The 17,169-nt window shown below is 39.4% G+C and overlaps 4 non-coding genes across 4 annotated transcripts; all 4 read left to right on the top strand.

The window, feature by feature from the left end:
- The first annotated feature begins 9,917 nt into the window (after positions 1-9,917).
- trnac-gca lies at positions 9,918-9,989 on the top strand. Its single transcript has one exon. It is a non-coding gene; the product is annotated as a tRNA-Cys (tRNA).
- Positions 9,990-10,335: 346 nt separating this feature from the next.
- trnac-gca lies at positions 10,336-10,407 on the top strand. Its single transcript has one exon. It is a non-coding gene; the product is annotated as a tRNA-Cys (tRNA).
- A 1,107-nt stretch (positions 10,408-11,514) lies between these two features.
- Positions 11,515-11,586, top strand: trnac-gca. The gene has a single exon. It is a non-coding gene; the product is annotated as a tRNA-Cys (tRNA).
- Positions 11,587-11,947: 361 nt separating this feature from the next.
- Positions 11,948-12,019, top strand: trnac-gca. The gene has a single exon. It is a non-coding gene; the product is annotated as a tRNA-Cys (tRNA).
- The last annotated feature ends 5,150 nt before the right edge of the window (positions 12,020-17,169 follow it).

Here is a 17,169-nt window from a genome sequence, read left to right as displayed (position 1 = left end):
TTTTACCCACAGCAATGTTACAATGATGCAACATTACAACAAAGTATTTCTAACAAAATGAGCAAAGGAATGTGAAAACAACCCTCCTTCGAGTGACAAACTTTACATTATATGCCTGTACAAGTCTGTAGTGAAAGTGAAACGTGTCTTTTATTTTGCAGAGGTTAGAAAGATATGGACACACACACATCTGACCTCATGCATACAAAATCTTAAAATCTTTCATGTGTTTGCTGTCTCTTTAGTTTTTGTCTCTATTTATCTCCTTTGCTGGTCTAAAGTTCCGTCCCACTCTGCCACAAAGTGTCTCATAAATATGTTTTGTCTTGAAATGAGAAGATCACTGACCAGAGGACAAATCTGCTTGTATTTCCAAAGTAGACTGCAACTGTTTTCAAGTAAGCTCAGTGTTTCATTTCAGGGTCACGGCTGGATGGGTCGCCATGGAAGCTGGTAGAGTCTTCCTCCCTGCAGAGGGAAGACAGAGGAAGCAGGCATCCCTGTGTTGCTATTCCTGGAGTACACACACACACACACACACACATGCACGTAGTCACGTACCAATGTAAACACTGACCTTTTACCTTCCTGCACAGTGTACAGAGTGATTGACAGACTGAGGGGACACACTGCTGTCACTGACAGGATGAAGTGCGATCCCTAATTTCAATAATGACTGCAGTGTACATGTACAGTATGTGTGTGTCTGTGTGTGACAACTTTAAAGGGTATCAGGTTTACAGTGTTGCTTGCTGTCAGTCCTCAACATGGAATTCCCAATACGTCCGAGAGGAAGGAGATGTACTGTGCATGTGTGTGTGTGTGTGTGTGTGTGTGTGTGTGTGTGTGTGTGTGTGTGTGTGTGTGTGTGTGAGCAGGTGTAATAATGTAGAACAAATCTGCAGCTGTCTGTGACACTGGAAGTCACAGGTGTGTGATATTATAGACTCATTTTCATCAGGCACAAGTTTTGAGTTATCCTATTCAAAACAAAATATAACACAAAGAACAAGTCAGTAAATTGCAAATCCACTGTTTTGCACTTGCAACTGTGCTTGCATCCGGCATTAACAAAACAGAGACCTGTCACTGTGCAAGCCAACAGGTTCTCATACTGTAAACATCCGCGTAGGCGGGGGGTCAGCAATTAGGTTCAACCATGGGCCAGTTTTTTTCAGCATTGTTCAATATTTTACAAGCGTCGGTGAAAAGGCAGGCCAATATGTTCAGTATGTGTTGTTTGTTTATTTCTTCTAACTTAAGAATTTAAGAATATTTTAAGAATAACATAAATTTATAAAACTTTGTTCAGTAACTTAAGGCTATGGTTAATAGTCATTCGGCAAAACATGACTCATATGTCAATGTACGTATATTCTGTGTTGCACTTAGAGATGCAATTTACAGGTTATACACACAAGATAAACAGTGGGTCACTTAATTTGTGGTTGGATAAAGGCACTGTTGTTGACTCAGTTCTGTTCTGGTCAAATAGGCTAAATTATATTATTTATGTGTTATTCTATCAGACTTCATTTTAGCACCATGTACTGTTCAAATAGGCTGCCTCTCTTCACATTGGAAGAGTATTAGGTGTTATGAGGTCATATTTATTGGGATTTTCATGAGCATTGTATTTCCATTGTTATCTATTGTAGATTCATGAAAACTCATGTACAAGTTTTGATGTAACGATAAAAGGGAAGACTTCAGCTTTCAGCAGATGTGGCCCTGGGGCCACTATTTGCCTACCACTGAAGTAGGCTTTTTGTCAGTGCCTTCCAAAATGACGCATATGAAAGGAATGCATTTTGGATTGCCTGCATGTAAAACAAATAGCAGCAAGTTTGGTTTTATTCCAGAGGCCATAAGACCTTTGAACAGTTGCAGTACAAGATATGGTCAGATTGTGTATAGAGTGAAAAATGCACTTGCAATTTCTGCACTTTTGACATAATGTGGTGTTGGGTATTGTAAGGCAGCAACAGATTGGCCACTGCCATTAACCTTTGTGTATTTCAGCTATTTTCTTAACATACAATACATTTTGTATTTTTGAAATGTTTTTTGTGAATTGTTTGTCTGTATTTGTGTTTGCAAACTCGCTTCAAATTGCCCCAAATTGCGGAATAAAGTATTTTGAATTGAAATGAATGTTATATAAATTTCTTATATTGGTATTTTCTGATGTCCCCCTCGTTAAAGTAAAATAAAATAAAGGCTAGCTTTATCTTAGATTTTTATTTCTATCTACAAATCCCATGAAAAGGCCAAGTCAGCAATTAAGTTATTGTCATGACCTGACCCAGCATGGCCTGACAGCGGGCCTTGTTAGCACAGGCGTTGGAAATGGGGTGAGTGCTGCAGCACCCCCTAATGGTTTGTGGACGATATGAGTATTGGTGTTTTAAAAAAAACAACAACTCTCAATTCTTAACAATTTAATCACGCTCATTACATACCAAATCAAATAACATTTCTGTTCTGAACAACTATTTAATTAACAATAGTAAAATATCCTTTACTCAGACAACTTTTGCAGCAAATGAACATTGGAATAGAAGATTGAAATTTAAGTAGCAGTATAGGCCCTAGTCGGCAGCTGTAACCCTGGCCGCCCACAGTAAACAAATAAAGGAGAAGAAGAGAATCGGTGCATCCAATACGCTGGAGGAGGCTTAGCTTAGTTAGAGACGACCTAAGGTTGTCTTACTTTACTTGCACACAGCCCCAACCCTCACTGGACTGGCTTATGTCATTGTTTTGTAAAAACTGTCCACCCCTACTAAGCTGCCCTTTTAAGATTTACACACTCTGGAGCCCATTTTGGAAAAGCTCTGTTTTGGGCGGACAAAAACACTGTTTTTGTCTGGACTGAGAACAGAGAGAAAAAAAGACGCTTCTACAAATTTAACCCAGCCCAACGTGGACATGCTCTTAGTTAAGTGTATTAAGATGGGACATAGATAAATGTGGTTTTAATGTGTTTCAGACTCACCTAATTTCAGAAGTTATAATGAGTTTAGAGCAACAAAGACACATTTTCCCCCTGACCAGCCAACCAATACCGAAGTAATCAAAGGAGGTTTCACATTTAGTTAAAATAGGTAAGAGCGGCTTATATTGTGTTAGTTCAAGTCAGACTATCTGTCTGTTTTAGTTCCCGTGAAGGCTGCGTCTTTCCAATTATTTCATTCCACTTATTTGATTTTGTCTCCTCTCTTTTCCCTCTCCTCTAGCTCTCACTTCACTATTTCCCCGCTGATACCTCACTGGGCATGTGTGTGAGAGTGTTAATTAACTTCCTGTCCAATATCCTGATCTAATTAATAGAGAGAATTTCTTTCCTCCTCTCCTCTTGCCAACTTCCTCTATCACCGCAGCCAGTTGCAGGATGAGGCAAACAGCCACCGTGCTCCCACCAGAGTTCAAACTCAGGTCACAACCTCAACACATGACCTCTGCAACTCATTCTGCTGCTTCTGTCTGACCATTCTGACTAAATCAGGGCATATTAGATCTGTACTGGATCTTCTAGCAAAGATGATCACTGATGAATCAATAGTTTTAGCTTATTTACGTTCTACCAACCACTTTGGCAGGGAAACAGTTATTAGTTTAGTTTGTTTACACAGCCAAGTAGGGTAACATCTGAGGCCAGTAATGTCATGATAAACAAAAACATGGAGAAACTTTTCCCTGCAACAAGCGATCATGTCACAAACGACCACTAACTTGCAAAAAAAGCAATAATATTTTCAGAAAAGCATTATTATATGGAATGTGCAATGGCTAACAATTTACCTGCTCGTAGCATCGTCAGGTTTTTACAAACACGTTACAATGCCTGGCATCATGCTCCAGAAATGCAGGGAAGACGTTCTACACACATACAAGTGTCTCGCTCAAGGACACTTCGACATGCAGAGGTTGAACCAACCTTATACTTAATTGCCTACCTGCTCTAACTCCTGAGCTACAGTTCATACTCTACAAATTATTTCTAACTGTCAACCTGACCCTGAGCTTCAACTTAATCTTGACTACATTTTCAAACATACGTCCGACCATACAGTCCTTCAATTTTAATCAATATAACTGTCTACACAGACAAAGCTCACTAATAAACACATTATACCTCATTTGTTTAATCTGTACAAAAACTGAAATGTAAAAATAACCTGTGGCTAACCAGTGGGGGATTACTGTACTTTTGTTCAGAGCCAGGCTACCGTTATGTGGCTTGTGCGTAACGGTAAAATGCGACCGTAACAGCAACCTGAAAGCACAGCAGTACTGCTGCTGACTACCTTTCACACTAGTATCATCTCAAACTCAGTAGATTTCACAGACACAGTTGTCATGGTATAGTAAGAGTATAAGCCGTGGATTGTCCAAATTAAGTGTGACCAGAGAAATCCATTCATATACAGTACTGGATTTATCTTTCATTGCGTTGGCACTTCATTTTAGTTTGAAGGCTTTGAAGGCTGCTGCTGCTGATACATTTGTACTGCAGTGACATTTAGATGAGTTTTGTTGCCAAAATTAAACAGCATTCAAATAAAAAAAAAGCATTTAGACGATAACAAGACATTACACATTTCTCACTGAAAGTCAGACTGATGAAATTCTTTGACAATTGCCAGCTGCAAAATGCAGACACCCCCGCTGATTCAGTATTTGGAGACACAAACTCTGAATAGGCGGTGTCTGAGATACAGTTGGCCTTTACAGTGAAAGGGTAATAAATTCATGAAGAAAACGTAATTGTATGACGAAATGAATAGCTGGGCAAAGAAAATACAGTTTCTTTCTGCATTGTCTAGACTTGCAGCTGTAGTCAGGGAGGAACTTTGTAATCATCATATCAGCAAAGGACGACACTATCTGATTTATTTGAAGACTTCAATAATTACATATGTATCTATAAATAATGTATTCCATGAATTGATGTCACTAAGTTATGTAAGCGTAAGTTGGGTAAACTTGGATCAAAGAAGTTTTACTTCCACTAAATCCCCAGCAGGGGTCTGATCGGCCCCATATGGGTCACCCTGGAAAGGGTTTGTGATGTTGACAGATCCCAAAACTCACTGATCCAACATCAATCACTGATCTGAGCATGTGCATCAGCAAGTATATGAACCCTTTCAAAAATAAAGTGAGTAGTAAGCTTTGGATTCCACCACCTAACATGACCAGTGCAAACATCTGTTATTCTGTACCCTGAAGTAAACAATGGAATAGTTACAATGGAACCAAGAATAGTAAAGTACAAGCAAGAAACTTTGCCAAATTGTGAGTATGAGTAATATCTGGTGGTGTTTCCCTCCAAAGTCTTTATTTAGATTTTACATGCTCTTATTTCATTTTTGGTCTTCATATTGTATTTGAACTGGTGTTAATCAAATACTAAGTGTGATCTGGAAAAACATGGCTGGCCCATTGGCATTGTTGTGGCTCTGTGAATCACTTAACAGTTTCTTTCTCAAAGAACGCTTTGATAAGATGGAAAGCTAATGAGGGAGCACTGAGTCAAGGGAAGGCGTGAGGGAGAAAAAGGGTAGGAGGGGGAGGATGCTGAGAGGAGAGGAAAGGAGAGGGAGGGAGAGCAGAATCAGGGCTATATTGTTGTGTGTTTTCCCACCATCAACAGCAGAGGAAGTGGAACGGAGCAGCTAAATATACAAACAGCACAATGAGGCAGTGAGCGTGGAGCAGCTGTGGAACATGGCTGTCACCACGTTCAGGAGTGTGAAACACGGAGGACCGCCTTTTATTTATACAGGAAGAGCTGAGAGTACACGCTGCTTTTCAGATACACCCCCATATCCAGAAAGTCAAGACAGGCTCACATACAATCACACACCTCAGAACTTCACAGCACAACCAGTCTGTCAGGGTTAGGATGAACATATCAGCTTTACATGATTAAGTCCAAGTCACTACTGCCCACCAATTAGTTTTAGATTTCCAATCTTTCAAGCAGCCATTGGTTTCCTTTCATTTAAGTACACTAAACAGGTATAGTTACTTATCACTTCCTTGTCACAAAGTGAAACTAAAACTTACTAATCACTTTCAGTTTCAGTTTATTTCAGACATTAGAAAACATACATACACATCATGCATACACAATCTATTATCTATTTTCCAAGTCATTCATAATAATTAATTCTCAATTTCATTCATTGTTTAAGTTAGTGTTGAGAAAATTTCATTACGATTGTATGTTAATGCAGGCACAGTTACAAAAATGTGTTCATTAAGGGACATTAAATTGTGAGATGCAACAATTAGGAGACATCTGCTGAAAATGGTTTGCATACTTGTACATTGTGAAGAGAATAATGTGTACTTGATTTGTAGTCACGGTAATGGGTTAAAGAATATAAAAAGACCAGTATGGTCCTCGAAAGTGAAAGACTTAAAACAGCCTAAACCATAAAAACTTGAAAACAAAACATTCTAAATTAAACTCACTAGAAACAAAATTGCGTGCTGAAAACACAGTGATCAGTGAATTTGCTTGCACAGCATTCATATAGAGTACAACAGGCAAATTGCTGCTGTGGACTAATTGTGGCAGTGGCAACCTTAGAGACAACATAGAGCTGGTGAGTCCAGATAAGCTAAGCAAGCTGGTTTGTGAAAAGCCAGCTAGCTTTTGGCAAAGCCAGCTAGCTGCTGAAAGGCAGATAACTTGCTGGGCTTTTGTGGTTGGATAGCGCTAGCATGTTAGTGATCAGATCGCCTGCAACAGCAAGTAGTCCACTATGTCACCAAGCTTTCAGCACCATCTATTTCAAGAGGACACACACATTTTTTGTGCAACTTTTGGGTGAAACCACACACACACACACACACACAAACTAAAAACAAAACCGTACAAGGCTAAAACAAATTTGCAAACATGTACAATTACAAAGCTTTTCAGTTTGACGTCACTTTTGTAAACTGACACATGTAATATGACATGTGAAACCCCTTTTATATGTGATAAACATGTATGGCCACACAGATAACCACACAATACAGGCATGTGTTTTTTATAGAAGCCAATAGGCCTAATGGCCATAAAGATTTGAATCTTATAAGCATCTGAAAACCTAGTAAAAACATAATGTTGAAATGTAAATACCATTTAATTTAAAGCTCTAAAATATTTTACTTTGAAAACCAACTGTTTGAATTAATGTGGTCTGAATTGCAGATAAAAGATATAAGAAGATTTATGATTATTATTTGCTTCCATACATTTTCAGACACATATGAAAACTTTAATTTCATATTTGTCATAGACAAATATGCTCTATAGTTGCACCGGATGTTAATCACTTTAAAGAAGATACTCAGCAAAAACTGTTGGTGAAAGGATGCCATGCACCCTAGAATAGCAGGAAACGTCCAGACTTCATTTACAGTACCTAAGGTATTGACATTACGTAGCACTGGTATATTCTGTGTAGTATGTGTGTGTCTGTCTGTGTGTGTGTGTGTGTGTGTGTGTGTGTGTGTGTGTGTGTGTGTGTGTGTGTGTGTGTGTGTGTGTGTGTGTGTCTCCGGTTTCCCCTCTTGGACACGGGAAAAAACAGGAAGAAATGTCGCAGACTCATTACTGTGGCAACAGCGGATGCAGTTGTTATGTTGTTATGACTTTATATGGACCTGTGCAGTAGCATAGACTCGATTAGTGATAAACACATGACAGCATGACTGGACAACATCATCTTCATCTGTATTGACATATATGTGCCGTTTGAAGGACACTTTTAGCTACAGCACCTGACTGCATCATGAGTACTTACAATTTCCAGCACAGGAGTCTGAGCAGTACAGCCCCACATCAGCATCATCATCATTGCTATCATCATCCGTGTCGTCTCCATTTCATCCACATCCTCCTTCACCATCCTTTTATCATCTTCCTCTACTCTTCCTCCTTCTCCCTATCCAAATCTCTCTCCTTCTCTTGCTCTTCTGAGTCACAATCATTGCCACCATTAGTTTCCAGTCTATCCAGATTACATATATTCCACTTTGGTTGTCCTTCACATAACCATTGCCACTATCTTGACCTAATGTCTTCCATGAAATCATATGAGGTCAGCTGGCTCAAAACTACCAAGAGATGACAGGTTTTAACTGCAGTCTGGCCTAAAAAGTCCCGTTTTGATAACTTATCAGATGTGTTTTCCTTTTCTCTATCCCTGCTTGTTATGACAACACTAATGCTTTTTCTAAAGCCACCTGCCTGCTGACCAAACTGCTCTCAGCAGGATGATCAGTAGATGCCAGTGGCCACTTAATTTCTTTACTGCTGATGTTTCCATTGTGCTGGGCTAATGAAACACTGTGGTAATCCTCGTACACCAGTTGTGTCTGTTTCCATAATCATATATTTTCTTTGTTTTCTATCAGTGTATTTTTTCTTCCAGGCAGTTGTGGCATCACATAAAGCAGCAGTTTGTTTTTTATTTTACAATACAATTCACACACTCTTATGAAGCTATATGTGGTGTACTATTGTGCAGATAACAATGATGCAAGTACATAAATAGCCTAAGTAATCATAACAAATAACACTGATCCATACATAAAGATTTAAACAGAATATTAAATGATGATTAAAATCAACAGACAGTAATAATACTACTAATAATCAGTGATGTTAAACAAATTACGATGAATAAAGACTTCTTGTATATTTAAGACTTTAATAGACCTATAAGAGATTTTTATATCTATGTCTATCTATCTTCTCTGTTTATATCTTTCTATCTATCTATCTATCTATCTATGAAAGATACTGTAAGGTCTGTGGACATTCATACCATTCAGTTTGACAGGATGTCGCTTAAGACTAACGCTGTGGAACCAAGGATTTCTCATTTGGCAACTTCGGCTCCTCCGTCCTCATGTCTCTTCCTTGGAAAAGAAGCGAGTGAGGGAAGCGAGGAGACACATTAGCATAATGAAAAGCACTCAAAGACATCCAGTCCCAATGAGGCAATGAACTGTCCTGTAGAACTAGTTGAAGTGATCTATCCACAATCTATCTTTTGAGTATCAAACACGCAACCTCATATAGACTTTGCTGTAAATAGACTGCAGTGTCATTGCAGTGTCTTTCATCATATGCTTAGCATGTTACAAACACTATAGTATCTCAGTTAATTTAAGACCCATGCTTAAATGAATGAAAGGTGACACATCCTTACAAGAAGGAAGACATTTCTACTGGAGGCAGAATCCAGAGTTAAACTGAGGACATCTTGAGCTGTAGTCAGATACTCTACCACTGAACTGTACCCCAACAGCAGAGAGTTTGGTTTTCCACCAAATGGCTGTACAGGAAAAATCATAGCTCCTGCTAAAAGACAAAGACATCCAGTCCCAATGAGGCGATGGACTGTCCTTAGTTATATCCATAGTGTTCATACATATGTATAGCATGTTACAAACACTATAGTATCTCAGTTAGTTTAAGACCCATGTTTATATTAAAGGTGACACATTCTTACAAGTAGGAAGACATTTCAACTGTAGGGGGTACCCAGAGTTGAAGGACTGATCAGAAGGCAAATGCTCTACCACTGAGCTCTACCCCCAACAACAAAGAGGTTGTTTTTCCACCACATGGCTGTGCAGGAAAAGTTATAGCATACCATACAACCTAGGGCTTGAATTGGGATGATTAAAAAGGAATGTGTCTTTTGGCATAAGACTGACTGAAATATTGGATTCTAATCACAGAGCAGAAGTTTTGTTTTTTTTGTTTTTTTAAAGGAGGAACAAACACCTGTACATACATGTGACTCACTCTATTAGTTTGTATTGATGTCAATTCGTGGTTAAAATACTAGTGAAACAGTTTGTTAGGCTCTATAATAACAGAAGAACCAGTTGTGTGACGGGGTATAGCTCAGTGGTAGAGCATTTGACTGCAGATTAAGAGGTCCCCAGTTCAAACCTGGGTGCCCCCTAACTTGTCTACTCCCCAGTTGCTGTTGATCAACAAGCATCACAACCACTAGTTATGAGGGGTTCATCAAGAGGTCCTCAATTCAAATTTGGGTGCCCCCTGATAATGACTTAAAGGTTTGCTTTAAATAGACTGCCTTTGTAGCAGACATCAGTGTTTGTAATAAACTGGAATTCAATACAACTGATATCAATTTACTCCTTTTTTAAAGGAGTAAAAAAGACATGTTTCACCAGTTCACTCTATTAGTTTGTGTTGATATCAGTTGCTGCCTAAAATACTAGTGAAATTGTTTATCAGGCTTTATAATAAGCAGAATAATATGTAAAATGTTAGCACAAATGTGAGGGGGTATAGCTCAGTGGTAGAGCATTTGACTGCAGATCAAGAGGTCCCCAGTTCAAATCTGGGTGCCCCCTAAATCATCTAATGGCAGAGGTTGCTTTTTTTTCTTCATAAAATGCCACCTCTGATCCCAACAGTATATTCAAACATGGGTTGAACGTAGGATGGTTGTGCATCCTGTGCCAAATAATGGTCTAAATGATTAAGAAGGAATGTGTCTTTTGGCATAAGACTGACTGAAATATTGGATTCTAATCACAGAGCAGAAGTTGTTTTGTTGTTTTTTTAAAGGAGGAACAAACACCTGTATATCAGAATCAGAATCAGAAATACTTTATTGATCCCCGAAGGGAAACTCTTTGTTACAGCAGCTCGTCTTTACATCAGTGCACACAGGAGTACTAACAAAAAATATAATACAATAAACTATAAAACCACTATAAAAACAGGTCAGAAAATAAATTAAGTACCAGGTCGGTATAAGTATAAGATAAAATAAGTGTGAGGTACCAAGTGGGTTTACCGGTTGATGATGATAATACAGTCAAATAATACAATGTAATAATACAGGTAGTGGTGCAAGTACTGTCGAGTTAAGTGTAGCTTTTTGAGATTATTAAGATATTGCACAGCAGTAAAGGAGGTAATACACAGAATATTGCACAATTATTCAAGTATGGCAGAGATGTAATGATCAATGTCCAGTTTAGTGACCTAGGGCCATACCGACACACTGTGCTGCAGGCGCACGTGCTGTAGTCTGCCAGTCAGGTAGTCCACAATCCAGGACACAAGGGGGGCATCCACCTGCATCGCTTCGGGGCTGGTAGGCGAACTGAAGGGGGTCCAGGAGGGGTCTGACCATGGGCCACAGCTGTTCCAGCACTAGTCTCTCCAGGGTCTTCATTATGTGGGAGGTCAGTGCCACTGGTCTGTAGTCCTTGGAGGCACTATATACATGTGACTCACTCTATTAGGTGGTATCGATGTGGTTGTTATCCATTGGAATTCAGTGATAACTTTACTCCTTTTAAAGGAGTAAAAAACACATGTTTCACAAGTTCATCCAGTTCACTCTATTAGTTTGTGTTGATATCAGTTGCTGGCTAAAATACTAGTGAAATTGTTTATCAGGCTTTATAATAAGCAGAATAATATATAAAACGTTAACACCAATGTGAGGGGGTATAGCTCAGTGGTAGAGCATTTGACTGCAGATCAAGAGGTCCCCAGTTCAAATCTGGGTGCCCCCTAAATCATCTAATGGCAGTGATCACTTTTTTTCTTCTTCATAAAATGCCACCTCTGATCCCAACAGTATATTCAAACATGGGTTGAACTTAGGATGGTTGTGCATCCTGTGCCAAAAAATGGTCTGAAATCGTCTAATCCTAATTCTTTCATATCCCACTAATTTAATCACATACTGTAGTTGATGCTTCTGAGAAGCAGAAGGAGAAGAAGGAGAAGCAGATTTTTTTTTTCATATGACTGCTTACCTTTTCACTATGTGTTGATATCAATCTCTGAGTAAATGACTAGTAATATCATTTTAGACTTAGTGATCAATGCTGTAGATCAACAAGTATAATAGCCACTGGTTTTGAGGTGTGGGGGGGTATAGCTCAGTGGTAGAGCATTTAGCTGCAGATCAAGAGGTCCCCAGTTCAAGTCTGGGTGCCCCCTAAGCCAAAGGTGTCAAGATAGACTGCTTTAATTGAAATGTATATTTTCACAATAACACAACTGAAGTACTTCTGCTGAGACACAACCATTATCTATCTAACAACCAACTATCTTCTACCCACAACCTCCCTTTTAAGTATCAAACACTCAAACCTTCTATAGACATGTCGTCTGCCTCTAAAAGGCTTGTAGTTTCATTCTTTGCAGAAAACAGAAAGTGTTGTCAACTTGAATAAAATTACATTGAAATTCATTATAACCATTAATTCCAACCATTACTTTCACTATATGCTAAAGCAGGTAAATTCATGAATTTCATCTGAATCAAACCCAGTTCAAGACCCATGCTGAAATGTAGGGATTAGAGGTGACACTGGGTTGATGCATGTCTCTAAGCTTGTCTAAGCTTTGTGATGAGGGTATAACTCAGTGGTTTGTATTTTACTGCAGATCAAGAGGTCTCACATTCAAAGCTGGTTGTGTTTAGGTAAATCCCTGCACACAAAGATGACTTAAATTGGGCTGATTGGGAAGCGTTTGTGCATTATGATGAAATACAGTGCCGTACGATATAATATGACATGATACAGAACAACGAGGTACGATACAACACAATATAATGCAATATGATACAGGGAGGTATAATGTTATGCAATATAATAGGATGCATTACAATGCGATACTATAATATGATATGATGGAACAGCGTTACAACGGCAGTTTCCGATCTGAAATTTAAATTACAGCTCCATTTAAAACACAGCATAATAAAACTGTTCAAATTACCGTTACTGCACGGACACAGACTGAATTACAGCTTGCTGTAACAGGTGTATACAGTATGTGAGCATGTGTGCTATTACCATGAAAACAAACAGTGTTTGGGTCTGTTTGGTTATGCTGCAACATGACGGTGTCATATTTCCAAGCAGTTAGTACATTCCTCCCCACCTTTGAGCACCTCCTTTGAGCTGTCCTCGCCTCTTAAGGTGCGGGTGGCTCTGCTCACACTCACATGGACACACACACTTTGATCTGAGGGGTGGTTCATTCAATTGATGGGAATTTCCCCTTGTATTGCTGTAGGAGGGTCCCCTTCCTCTATCTTCCAAAAAGAAAGAAATATTCTGTTTCTTCTTCCATCTCGTCTTCTTAAGCTTCACGAGGGTTGCCCTTTGGGGTTGCCCTTTGGGGTTTGTAGCTTTGCGCACTCCTCCTCCTCTTCCTCACTCCCTTTTTTCTTCCTCTCCTCCTCCGCTTCCTCCTTCTCCTCCTCTTCCAGCCACACTCAATCCTCCCGTTGTTTGTCGCCCTGTGATCCTTTCACATCCAGGCCACCATGTGTTTTCCATAGTTGTGTCTCCTATAAGGTCTCAGTGTCATACATCAAACAGCCCCTTTCACTTTCATAACATGTTCACTGTGTTGCTGACAAGAGCTTATAAGAAGAAGGAGAGTTGCCAAGTTTGAATGAGGGTTCTTGTCTTTCTCCCCCATCTTTCAAGTGACCTTAAGAGTGAAAAGAGGGGGGAAAGAAGTCATGATTGAGACATTCATTGGACTGTGGAGCAATGTTGGTCAAACTTGTCTGCAAATTAGTGCAGTGAAGCTTTGACAGGATTTTCCGTTGCAAAAACAAATGATGGCCTTGAAACGGGGAAGCCCCTCCTTCACTCAGGCCCTCCACCTCTCTGCTACCCTCGGGGTGAAATTTTGAATTTTCTGACCTGATTTTTCACTTTCCTCACACCAACATGGGAATTGGAGGATGCACAAGGCAAAAAGAAAGTTAGATTTAGAAAAATAAATTCCCCTTTCAACTCCAGCTGCACTGGCTTCCCCTTTTTCAAGTTTATTAGATATAAGAAATGTAGGACTAGATCCCAGGTTTAAAAAGTACAGTTTAACTTTTAGATCATGTTAAACTTGGTGACTAGTTAACAGTGTCGATGCATTTAGGAAATTGAACTCCATATTTGGATTAAATTGATATCTTGTAGAACATCACACCAACCACTTAAGCAAGAATCAGGGTTAAGTTAAAGTGACAGAGATGTGGATAGAGAAACCTACTGTGTAACTGAAATGTGATGCAATCTCTGCAGCAGTCATGTAGAGCTAAACTGTCCTGAAGAAGACATTGTACTGTACATCCATCTGAAAATTGTTGCAGTTTATTTTCTTTCCTCTCCTTATTATTCACATAAACACAGTTGAAAAAAGAAAAAAGAAAAAGACTGCAAGCTCAGAGATCTGAAATAACTCAAAACTTTCCTGCACCTGTGTTTCCCACCTCTCGGATTCCAGCAGTTAACCTTTCGAGATGAACGACTTTCAGTGAGGCACGACCACAGCTCTTTCCAGACGAGGTTATTTTCCCAACACGAGGGCAAACAGACAAAAACGAACTCGGACTCAAGTTCTTAATTTTGGAACAAAGCGTCATAAGTGTCACAGAAATGTGTGTGTGAATGATGAACACATGCGTGTACGCACACAACCGGGGCTTGACAAGCACGTACACCAGACGCAAATACACATATCACACATGCTCAAAGGAAAGCCACTTCCCTAAACTTGCCATCAGGGGAAGTTTTGGTGGTTTTTCTGCGTAAATTTGCACAGTTGTGGTTTTTACAGAGCTGCTAAGAAAAGTCTGTACGGATTTGTGGAGCAGAGGAAATGCGTCAGCAGAGGAGGAATACTAACCTCTCAGGACAAACTCATCCATTGACACACAGACTACAGTATACTGAGTCTGGTAAGGGTGTGTATCATGACCCCGCATTTTCAGGGTTATTGTCTAACCATTTTGAATGTAGTTCAGACTGTGAAAACAGGTGAATACTGAAAAGCTGCTAAATTAAGTTGTCTTCCAAACATGCATTCTTTTTACACAGAAACATCTGAATGGTTTATGTCCAGACTTGACTCAGTTGAGACCTGACTCTCTTATGACTTGCTTTGAGACTTGAAAGCCAAGACATTCACATCTCAACTTCTGATCTGGTAAAATCCCAGAACAATAATATATGAATGTAGGACAGCAACAGGCCGGCCTTGCATATTATTATTAGTAGTATTATATCATTTGACCTTTGCACTGGTCTAAGTCACGTAACAGCACTCTTGCAGCTTTGAAAGAGAACTGTTCAAATATTATTTCAGATTTGAAAGACCTGCATCTTGACTTGCAATTTGCATATGAGCACTTGAGATTTGACTTGGAATTACCCCAGAAGACCTAAAAACAGCTCTGGTCTGTGTCCATTCTATAGGATACTGGATTAGGGCTAGGTGATAATTATTATCCATTACTGACATTCAATGAAATCATATGAAGTGTTATCCAAACTAATAGTTCAAAGCAAGATTATTAAAAACTTATGTAACAATATTATGTGTTTAGGTTTTTAGCCACATCTGTTGGGCTGTTGGTCGGTCCACCATTTTGGGCCAGACTGAAATATCTCAACAGCTATTGCATGGATTGCCAAAAACGTCCTCAGAGGATGAAGCCTTATAAATTTGGTGATACGTGTCTTTCGCTACAGCACCACCAAGAGGTCAAATTTTGACTGTCCAATACTTTAGTTAATGAACTGCAAAACTAATGACATTCCCATCAGCCACAACTGTACTTTGTGTTAATGCTAAAACATTCTAAACTAAGATGATGAACATGGTAAAGATTACCTGCTAAACATCAACATGTTCGCATTGTTATTGTGAGCATATTAGCATGCTGACGTTAGCATTTAGCTTAAAGCAAAGCCGTGCCTAAGTACAGTCTCACAGAACTGCTAGCATGGCTGTAGACTGTGTAGAAGCTGTCTTGTTGCTCAGCTGAATACTGAAGTTGGTTACAAATTGAATCACCAAACTTGGAGAGCTCTCGTGATTTGTGGAAATAAAGGGAAGAGAAAAAGTGGGTCAGAGGGGGTTAATAAAAGATGTGTAACTCTGTTTTCTTGGTTGGTAGCGTTCTCCAGTCCCTCTGGCCTGTGGGTGATAAGCGGGCTACGATTTCTCTTTAAATAATCTTCTTTAATCGACACCAACACTGTAAGTACACCCAGCTTCACTCTCTCTGGGTTCACAGCAGACTCCTCACTCTACTGTTGCACGTTACTCTCAGTCTATTAGACTCACAACTGTCCCTCGTAAAACAATGGCAGGTAGGAACTAACATTACTCTTAGGTTGGTCTGCAAGCCCAACATAATATTGTGGAATTATTCCTACTGATATACATATAACTTACCACTATAAGCTTAATAAGCAACATAAATTAATATGGTAACAAATTAAAATAACCCAAAACTGCAATGTGTACGGTAACTAAGGTTACAGATGTAAGAGAGACAGAGGGATGGAGGAAGGAAAGGGAGAAGGAACGAGAGAGAAAGACTGAAGGAGAAAATGAGGTAAAAATATTTCTGGAATGCACCTTCACTTAAAGTCTAACCAGGCAACACACACACACACACACACACACACACACACACACACAGTGACAACCTCACCAGTTTCTACAGTAGGCTATGTGATAACGGGCATAGGATTTCACTCTTTCCCCACAAACACTATCTGATTTAGGGAACTTCCTGCTTTCTCTCTTTTTCTTTGATATTAATACTTCATAGTGCGTGCTGCTTCATGTGTGTTTACTCATGCCAGAAACCATATACACCTTATGCAGCAGTGTGGCTGTGTGGTGCACAATTTATTTGACATTTTGTTACCTTAAGTATATATGATGTTATGTATAAGTGTTTAAGGAGGAAGCCTTGCTGTATTTTTGATGTTTTATATACAGTGGGAGTTTGTTTGTTTTTTGCTGTGATGGCACCCCTTACATTAGTGTTCTCCAGGGGGTGTGAATGTTTGGTTCCGACTAATAATATTAGTACTGTAATTTGTTTGGGCCAATATCTGTGTAGGCGGGCTAAAAATAGTTCATAGTTTCAACAGACACACAGGCGGTTAACCAGCTGGGGGACCAACATTGTCAGCCGTTGCTCTTGACTCCATGACTCCACATGGACAGGTTACAGGACTAACCACCACAACAGGATCCATGAAAGAGAGACAGCTAACATTACCCAGACCTCCTTTTTTCTATAGTGAAGGACAAAACACAACACTGAG

Source organism: Siniperca chuatsi, linkage group LG3, assembly GCF_020085105.1.
Source record: "Siniperca chuatsi isolate FFG_IHB_CAS linkage group LG3, ASM2008510v1, whole genome shotgun sequence".
NCBI lineage: Eukaryota > Metazoa > Chordata > Actinopteri > Centrarchiformes > Sinipercidae > Siniperca > Siniperca chuatsi.
This window is presented reverse-complemented; position numbering and strand designations above follow the sequence as displayed.